At 33.3% G+C, this 10,415-nt stretch overlaps 1 non-coding gene across 1 annotated transcript; it reads right to left on the reverse strand.

Moving 5' to 3' along the window:
- Positions 1-9,788: 9,788 nt before the first annotated feature.
- LOC128039365 (small nucleolar RNA R71) lies at positions 9,789-9,895 on the reverse strand. Its single transcript, XR_008193869.1, has one exon. It is a non-coding gene; the product is annotated as a small nucleolar RNA R71 (small nucleolar RNA).
- Between the last annotated feature and the right edge of the window lie 520 nt (positions 9,896-10,415).

Below are 10,415 nucleotides of genomic sequence, written 5' to 3' on the forward strand. Positions count from 1 at the left end.
GATGATCAATCAATAGATATATGTATTCATCATTTACCTCATTACTCAAGCCAAAACATATAACCATGAAACATACTTCCCAAAATGAACTTTTACCATAACTGAATATATACAAACATTAGCATCAAAATCAAGCCATTTTTGCATGGCTACAAATATAATATACAAAACAAAACGAACCATATCAAAACTAGCCTATACATGCCATAAGTCGAAAGCATAAACTTTTAAAGTACCAAAATAACGATCGATAGTGTGACGATGTTCCTAGATGATCCCCGAACTCGAGCTAGCTTTCAAAATCTATAAAACAATGAAAAGACACACAAAGTAAGCTTTGAAAGCTTAATAAGTCATAAGCAAATAAATTTAAAACACATGAAGTAAATATAACCAACTCATCAATGAAAAATCATGGCTAATCACATGTATAAATATCACATTCCTCATCTAACTCACTTGCTAATGATTCATAAGCATCACTTACCTTAACCTTTCAATTTTCATATAACATCATACATACCTTAATTGATTGCTCATTCTCATATTCATCCACTTCTCAACATTGTCCGTTGAACCGTTCGTAATTTATAAGGATACTCGAATAGTACATAAAGCTCATACAACGCCATATCCCAGATATGGTCTTACATGTTATACTGTATCGATGCCACTACCCCAGACAGAGTCTTGCATGAAATCATATACGATGCCATTGTCCCAGGCATGGTCTTACACAAAATCACACCTCAGTATCCTAATGTCATGACATACGTATCCTATACTATTCCTATGGTTCGTATGGGGCTTTCGGACGTCATAATTCTGTTGATACTTTCTCATATTCAAATATTCAGCAACCAAAGCAATTCAATAACAAATAAACATATATAAATCAATTTAAAGTTATTTATTTCCATATGAACTTACCTCGTATATACGATGAACAGATCGGATCGACTACTCGTCAACTTTCGATTTCCCCTGATCTAAATATGATTTCTTTCTTTCTTGATATATATGAATTCAAATTTAGCTCATTTAATCACCTATTCATTTAATTTCATTCAAAAATACCTATTTAGACATTTTTGCACTTTATCCCCTAAAGTTTCACATTTATTCAATTTAGTCCTTATTTCACAAAATCACAAATTACACAAAATTTCAATACACCCATGCTTAGTCGAATTTATTAGAGGTCCCTAGCAACCCAAAACTTGCATTTATTTCACATTTCAATCACTTAATTTACATATTTCTCATTTTAATCCTTAATAAGTATTTTTGTCAAAAATCACTTTACTAAATATGAAAATCTAACATCAAATATTCATATTTCACCATTAAACATCAAAGAACACATAAGATCATCAATGAAAACTATCAAAATCTTTAACAGTTTTGAAATCGAAGACACAAGCTAGCTAGTACTAGTTGCAACGATCACAAAAACATAGAAATCATTAAAAACCGAGCTCAAAACATACCTTAATCAAAACAACAATGGCCGAACCCTAAATGAGCAACAATGGCCTTTTTTTCTTTTGATTTTCAGTGAGAATGATGAGAAAATAAGCTTAAAATTTGTTTTTGTTTTATTTATTATACATTAATACATAGTTTACCATTTTACCCTTGGTTATTAAACCATTTAATCATCAAGTATAAGGCCATTAGTGTCCATTAATATTATCAATGGATAATAACATCATAAGGACCTTTGGTTTCATAAACCATAGTAAATAGACACTCTTAACTTATAGCATGCTACTTTTGCATTTTACGTGATTTAGTCCTTTTCTCAAATTAAGCATCCAAACAATAAAATTATTTCACGAAAATTTCACAAATATATAATCACATGCTGTAAACACCAAAAATAATATTAAAATAATTTTATAACCTTAGATTTGTGGTTCCAAAACCACTGTTCTGATTTAGCTAAAATCGGGCTGTTACAGGACCACTCAGCAATTAAGTATTTACTTGCCAAAAAAGACGCTAAGCCGAGATTGATTCAATGGGTACTTCTACTTCAAGAGTTCAATCTAGAAATTCAAGATCGAAAGGGAGTGCAAAACCAAGTAGTAGACCACTTGTCCAGATTAGAGCCGCAAGAAGGGAACTCTCCTCTTATACCAATTCGAGAGACGTTTCGAGATAAACACATACTGAAGGTAAATCATGTCCATAATACCCCTTAGTTTGCTGATATTGCTAACTTTTTAGCTTGTGGTTTGATGTCAATTGATAAAACGTATCATCAAAAGAAAAAGTTTCTTCACGATGTGAAGTGTGAAATCAAAAGAAAAAGATATGCATATGCATATGCATCAATCACAACTCTTTGACATCGATCACAACTCTTAACGTAAGCATATGCATCTTTGAATAGTGTTGGCCAAAAGAATCTGGCTTGCAATACCTTGGCTGTAGTATGTGTACATCTGAAGTGTCCCCCACTCGAAGCTGAGTGACAATGGTATAAAATCTTATGTACTTCATCTTCTACCGCGCATCTCCTGATCATTTGATTTCACACTTTTTAAACAAATACGGTTCTTCCCAGAAATAGTACTTCACATCGTGAAGAAACTTTTTCTTTTGATGATACGTTTTATCAATCGACATTATATGTCTAAGTGGGTTGAGGCAGAGGCATATCCGATAAACGATGCTAAGGTTGTAATAAAGTTTTTGCAAAAATATGTGTTCACAAGGTTTGGAACCCCAAGGGCCATCATCAGTGATGAAGGGTTTCATTTTGTGAACAAGTGGTTGAAATGGTTATTAGATAAACATGGAGTGAAACACAAGGTCGCTACAGCTTACCATCCGCGGACGAATGGGCAAGCTGAACTGGCAAACAAAGAGATCAAAGGTATACTTGAGAAGGTAGTTTGCCCGAACCGATGAGATTGGTCCAAAAGACTGGATGATGCTTTATGGGCTTACAGGACAACATACAAGACACCTTTAGGGATGTCACCCTATAGGTTAGTCTTTGGGAATGCCTGCCATCTACCCTTAGAGTTAGAACACAAAGCTTACTAGGCTCTCCAACGACTCAACTTGGATCTTAAAAGTTGCAAAGAGAAACAGATGCTTCAACTTAACGGGTTAGAAGAATTTTGAATGTCTTCATACGAGAATGTTAAATTACTTAAGGAGAGACTCAAGAAATGGCATGACAAGCACATTCAAGTTCGAGAATTTGAAGCAGGTCAGCAAGTCTTGTTATTCAATTCCAAATTAAGGTTCTTTCCATGTAAGTTAAAATCACGTTGGTCCGGTCCATTTATGATTCATCGAGTCTATACATACGGATTTGTTGAACTTCAAGGTAAGGGAGGTAATTTTCGAGTTAATGCTCAACGCTTGAAACATTATTGGGGAGATAAAATTGAACGGAATCAAATCTTGTTCATTTTATCAGATATTTATTTTTTCTTGTTCTTATGTTTGAATAAATGATTTAAGGTATATTTTCGGGATTAGTATGTTTAAATAAATTCTGTCTAGGAGATTGGAACTTAAGTGGGACCGCTTATGACCTTTCCAATCTTTCGTGGGAATTGATTTTAACTTAATTTCCCAAGAAATTATTCCCTAAATGACAAAATAAATTTTTAGTTTTTCAAATAAAAGGGTCAATTTTGATCCAAGTTTTATGTTGCAACTCAATTTTGAATTTTCATTAAGTCTAGGAACTTAATTGAATTATTTTTAGAAAATTTGGTTGCTCTTTTGTAAATATTAAAATTATATGCCTCTTTTGTAAATATTTTCAAAAGAATCTAGAATAAATATTTTTAGTTCAATAATAAAATAGAAAAGATGATAATTATTAATATATAATTATATCCATTATAATATATATTAATTATTATTATTTTATTTAGAGTTAGGATTAGTTTTAATTTAATCATATTTTATTCGATAAGTTTTATCTTAATAAATTAATAACAAATAATAATTTAATATGGATTATATTAATTATTAATTGTTATTTACTTCGAGTAGATTTAGAACTTAGAATTTTTAAGAATTCTACTCTAGCTCCTACTCCTTTCACTATAAATTCCACCCATCTATTCTTATTTTTTTTCATTCATACACCATTCCCTCCAAAAACACCAAAACCCTTAAGTGCTGAAACCTCCTAACAATTCCGTAGCCATAGCATCGCCCAGCTGATCGGCCAGCAGCACCCCGCGCGTGCCCACACTAGGTCTGCTCAACGATCCGCACACTGCTCACATCTATCCCCTGCCGTGCTCTGTTGCCTTGCATACCTGAGCGACACATCACCCTTTCACCCATCCTTAGCCAAAAACCCCTCAACCTATTTTAATTTGCCATCTTTTGATTCAAAATTATTTTTCTTAAGAGCTCTTAATTTTTACAAAAATGGTGGTAAGTCCAATTTTTCTCCTAAATTTTAATTTAATTATCTAAATTTTCAATTTATTTAATTATTAATATTTTATATTATTTAAATTTTTGAGAAAATAATTGTTACCATCTTATGAGCAGGTTAATCATGCCTCGCAAGAGAACTCGGGCATCTGCCCAAATTGACAAATCACAAAATAAGTTCCACTGTGAAGTAGCCAAAGCAAGATACGAGAGTATCTTCAAGAATCAACAGATGCATCCAGAGAAAGGTTTACATTGAAAGAAAGCAACTATATTGGTTTTATTGCGCGTATTCATTAGGTTGCTGAAACTCTCAATTGGGAGTTGTTTTGTGAGAAGAGACCTAGTGTGAATGAGGAGTTAGTGTGCGAATTCTATGTGAATTTAACCTCAAGAAAGTTCAAGGAAGTTCCAGTTCGCGGAATCAAGGTACCATTAACTTCAAATGCTATTAATGAGTTCTTTGAATTGCTTGATTTCAAAAACGACAAATATTCCTCCTTGATGAGCAATATAGAGTTTGAAAATTTGCAGGAAATTCTCAAGGAACTTACAGTTCCAGGTTCTAAGTGGATTGTGTCAAAGCAAGGAACTTATCAAAGAGAATATTTGACACCACTAGCAAAGGTATGGTTCTACTTCATCCGATTCAGCCTTATTCCTAGCTCACATGGGACTACAATCTCATTAGAGCGAATGGTCTTATTATACTAAATTTTAACTGGAAAGACCATTGATGTGGGAAAAATCATCCTGAGGGAAATGCGAAATTGTGCCGTTAGACGTTCACGTTCTGGCCCAGCTTACTTTCCCTTTACGATAACAATTTTGTGCTTGAAAGTTAGAATTCTTGCAAATGTAAAGAAGACAGGCTATAGCCAGGGCACAATCACAGATTGGGACCTCTATCGAATAGCCGGAGACTCTGTTGTACAGCAACGAGTTGAAAAAAGTAAGGATCCCAAAAAAGAAGAAGAAGAAGATCCTACAGAGATCGAGCCAGTGCAATAGGCTGAAGTCCCTGATAAGGTGGAACCAATTGAACCAGAAGTTGAACCTGATAACAAGACTTCAATGTTCAGAGCTCAACCGCCTTGCCTATATCTTCGAGTCAAAGTTGATGGACATAATGCAACATATGCAGTGGCGGGAACAAGCTTACTAGAAATACTCAAAAATAAGGGATGACTCGATGAGAAGTGCTCTTACAAAAATTTACAATGACCCATTTATTTTTTTGCCTGAGTTTCCAGCTTACATATTTGAACCATGAAGCCCATTATCGAAAATGGAGCGAAGCGATTCATGCAAAGACAATAACGATGGAGCAAAAGATGAGTCGAATTCAGAAAGATCTGTAAATAAATAAAAGGGGATCTCGACTTTATTTTATTTATGTAATTAGTTTATTTTAGAATAAAGTTAATTAGGAATTTTTGCATAATAAAACAATAGATGGAAATCATTAATAAAAATTGAACAAGTCACGAAGTATAAAGTGTGGCAATAGATATATACATGTCTAGGATTGGATTTAGAAAGAGCTTGGTACTTAAGTAGTCAAATTGACTCTCCTCCTCTTTTCTAGAATTCTACCTGGTGTATAGTATCTATTCACTTTAAACAATGAGGACATTGTTCATTTTAAGTAGGGGGCATAAAAATTGAAATTATTTCCACTCAGAATAAATAATTCTTTTAATTATGATTAGGATATATTTTGTTTAATAATTTGAATTTTTGTTAAGTATGCTAAACTTCAGTATAAATAAAGTTCTATTATTTCAATAAATTGTTATGTTAGCTGAATAATGATATAAATTTATTTTTAAGAAAGCATGCAAATCATACCATAAAATTTTTAGTTCCTTAAGAAAGGTAGGCATGCATGAAATTTTAAGTCTCTAGAATTGACTTAGTAGTTTCTTGAGGCGAAATCCTAGGAAGCATGGAATGTTGAAAATGATTTAGGCAACTCTTGTTTGGACTGTTTCAGCCTTTCAAGCCAACCTTGAAGAAAATTTATCCTTTGAGACTGTATGGTCTAATTTTATTTGAACCCTTGCAATATTTAGCCATCACTTCTCTCTTAATTATCTTTAAATGGTCCCAAACACTAGACTCAGTACTATTTAGAATATTCTTTGAAAATAAGTTTAGGGGAGTTGAAAGAAGTATCAAATGCTCTAAAAATTGTAGAACATACAGTAAAATGCTAAAAAAAAGAGCACATGTACTTGAAAGAAAATAAATGTACAAAGGAGCATGTGAAAGCAAAGTAAGTTGGTGTATTGAGGAAAATTATTCCAAAGGTCCAATTGAAGCTAAGTCTAGGGTTTAAAAGCCTAAATTTATCTATCTTTTACCTACCTCTAGCCTAGTTACGTTACAACCTTTTTAAAGACCTATTGATTCAAGTTTTCTATGCTACCTACATTAGTGGAGAGAAATTGCCATGTTCAACATATGAAGGCATAAGTTAAACTAAAGGATTGCAGCTTAATCTTGAATAAGAAAATAAAATCAAATTGGTAAGGGTTAACTATCTTGTTAAGGAAGCATTTGGTCTAATTGTGCTATCATAATAGTTGTTGAGATTAATTTGAACGATATGTATACTTAAGTAGCATAACTATAAAATTTCTTGTTTTCGAGCATAAGTATATTAAATTCATAATTCTGGGAAGAATGTTATTCTGAAGGAATTTTTCAAAGGTGTTTTCAGAGTAATTCTTTTTAATTTGTGCATTACTCAGGACGAGCAATGAATTAAGTTTGGGGGGTGTGGAAACACGGAAATTTACACATTTTACATACCTTTTTTAACTTCAAATCATACAATTTCGATAAAATTCTTGTCGAAAAATAATTAATTTTTATAAAATAATTAAAGTGTACTTAAAATATGAACATGTTGAATTTTAGTTAATTTTATAATTAATTTTGATGAATTTTGGTTATTTTCGACAGATTTGCACAAAGGGCGAAAAATGGCTCGGCAGACACTGCTAGAAGCGTAAAACTGATAAGCAATTTGAAGTATCAAGGTGAACTAAATTTCAGCCTAAGACGGTCCAAAATTATATGTATTAATTCATAATATAATTAATTTTAATTTATATCCAATTTAATTTTGGTTAATAAATTATTATTAATTAATTACGAAAAAATGGTTCAGTTGAATTGATCCGAGTGAACCGAACCGACCAAGAAATTGACAGCCCAAAAACTGTCCCAAGAGCTGACCCAAATCAGCTTATTAGCTGATTATTTAAGCTTGAAAAGAGGCCCTTGAAGACTTGTTCAAGTTGCATTCAAACCCCTCCACAATTGGTGGCTTTATAGATTTGCCTCAAGCCTAAATTAGCAAAGTTGAAACTATCAACCTTGCCACATGTGTGGCCGGCCAAGGGAGGGCTCTTTGGCTGATAATTTTAGCTATTTTTAGCAGCCCTCCTTAGCTATAAAAACCACCTTAGGCTGGTCATTTTAAAACACACGTCAAGCATTCACATCTTTCATCTCTTCTCTCCACTTTCTCTCTTCTTTTCCATTCCAAAATTCCCTTGCTCTCTTGCCGATTTGTCCTCTTGGGAAAGGAGCATTCATCAGCTATTTGGAGTAGCAATTAAGTGTTCATAGTAGCCTTGGTCAACGAGGACAACGAAGAAGGAAGAACGAAGCAACTAGTCAACCCACGGAAAAACACCAGATTTGATTCTTGTTCCCTATCTCTTTAATTTTTATTGTTGTTATGCTGAACATATCTATGATTATTTATGTTGTTGGAATGGTTAATTTAATCAATTTAGCCTGAATTTAATTCGTGTTAGGTTGATTGCATTTCATTTTTTAAAATTATTGAAATTATGTTTATGTTGTTATAGGCCTTGGTAAGACGCTTGATTAAGTAAAATCATGACTAAGTTATTCTTGCATTACAATTGTTAGGTAACTAATGAATTAATTATTTAAACGGATTGAAATTGTAATTAATGGACACAGTACTTAATCAATGCATGTTTAATCATCTAAGGTAGCTGATGGTTAGATTAGCAAAGGTATCTAACGATACATTTGTGTTGCATAACTTGCAAGATTATTGTGATTAAATTGTTTCAAGGTAAGGATACTTTGTTACCTCACATAGTCTTTTATGTGCATATTAAATCGAGTTAATTGTTTGAATTGACATAGGGATATGTACAAGAGATTATTTCGATTTAGTAAGTATGTATGTGCAATAACATATTTGCCTATTAAGATTTGTTTAATCGGTTGAATTGACATAGGGACATAGTCAAGAGATAAACGGATTTTGGTAGGTGAGTATGTTCATAAGTTAGCAACTTACCGAGTTGCCGTGAACTTATTCGTGACAATATAAACATGTGTTTAATAATTCTAAGTTAAGAAATGTAATTAATCTAACACAATTATGTCATCTTGATTAAAATCGTATTTTGAAATCATGCATTTGATATTTATTTATTTAGTTTACTTAGTTTAAAATCTTAGTTTTTAATCACCCTCTTCAAACAAAGTATTTTTCTTCACCAAAGTGTTTTAAATAGCATTCATAAATAATTCTTTTCACAGTCCCTGTGGGTACGATAACTCGACATTTACTTGTCACTTTATTACTTGTTACGATTGTGTACACTTGCACATTTCCGTCGTTCCAAGTTTTTGGCGTCGTTGCCGGGGACTGTGTTTTAAAAAAAAGTCATTATTTGTGAAGTTGTTTCTTTTGCATTTTGGTTTATTTTTCTGTTCAAATTTTAACTTAGTTAATTTTTCTGTGATTATTTTAGGTGTTTATGAGTATTGACCGAATCATCGATTTACTCCCTGTAGACCCTGAGATTGAACAAACTTTTCGACAGCGAAGAAGACAAGCAAGTCAGAGAAGGACTGAAGAGATGAATTTCGAAAATCTGAATCAAGGAAACAGAGTAAACCTTGCTCAAAATCCTATCCTTATTGATGATGATAGGGATAGAGCTTTGAGACAGTATGTCGTGCCAGTATTTCATGATCTTAATCCGGGTATTAGGAGACCAAAAATTGAGGCACAATAGCTTGAGTTGAAGCCAGTCGCGTTCTAGATGCTTCAGACAGTGGGCTAATTCAGTGGAATGCCTACTGAAGATCCTCACCTACACTTAAGACTGTTTATGGAGGTGAGCGATTCTTTCAAGTTAGCCGGAGTACCCGAAGATGTATTAGGATTAAAGCTATTTCCATATTCACTAAGGGGCAGAGCTCGAGCTTGGTTGAACTCATTACCACCAAACTTAATTTCAACATGGCAAGAGTTAGCAGAAAAATTCCTTATAAAGTATTTCCTGCCTAGCAAGAATGCTAAGTTGAGGAACGAGATCACTACTTTCCAACAAATGGATGATGAGTCATTGTATAAGGCATGGGAAAGGTATAAAGAATTATTATTGAAGTGCCCTCATCATGGAATCCCACATTGCATACAACTTGAGACATTTTATAATGGTCTCAATGCTCACACGAGAATGGTAGTGGACTCTTCTGCTAATGGTTCTGTCCTTTCTAAGTCTTATAATGAGACTTATGAAATCATTAGAGGATTGCCTGTAACACCCCAAATTGTGGGCCTAGAAGAAATAGGTTATGAACAAAGGAACAGTTAGGAAACTACACATAAATGTTTAGTTCTGCAAGGAAGTGACACAAATTGCTTGTTTGCTTTAATGGCTAAGTGATTTGGGTGTGTATGGGAGTGTTTGAGAAGCTTGGGTTCAAGTCTTGGCTTTTGCAGAATTTTTAGTTTTGCTTTTAAATGAATCTGAACATTGGCATATAGGCCTTATAAATAATAGTGTTTGTTTTATGACAGAAAAAGAGCTTGTGGTCTAGTGGCAAGGTGGCGTGTGGTGTAACTGTGAGGTCTGAGGTTCAAGTCCTGGGTTGTGCAATGGAGTATTTATTTTGCTGCTTGAGCTGTGTAGGTAGTGGAG

Source organism: Gossypium raimondii, chromosome 2 (genome assembly GCF_025698545.1).
Source record: "Gossypium raimondii isolate GPD5lz chromosome 2, ASM2569854v1, whole genome shotgun sequence".
Taxonomy (NCBI): Eukaryota; Viridiplantae; Streptophyta; class Magnoliopsida; order Malvales; family Malvaceae; genus Gossypium; species Gossypium raimondii.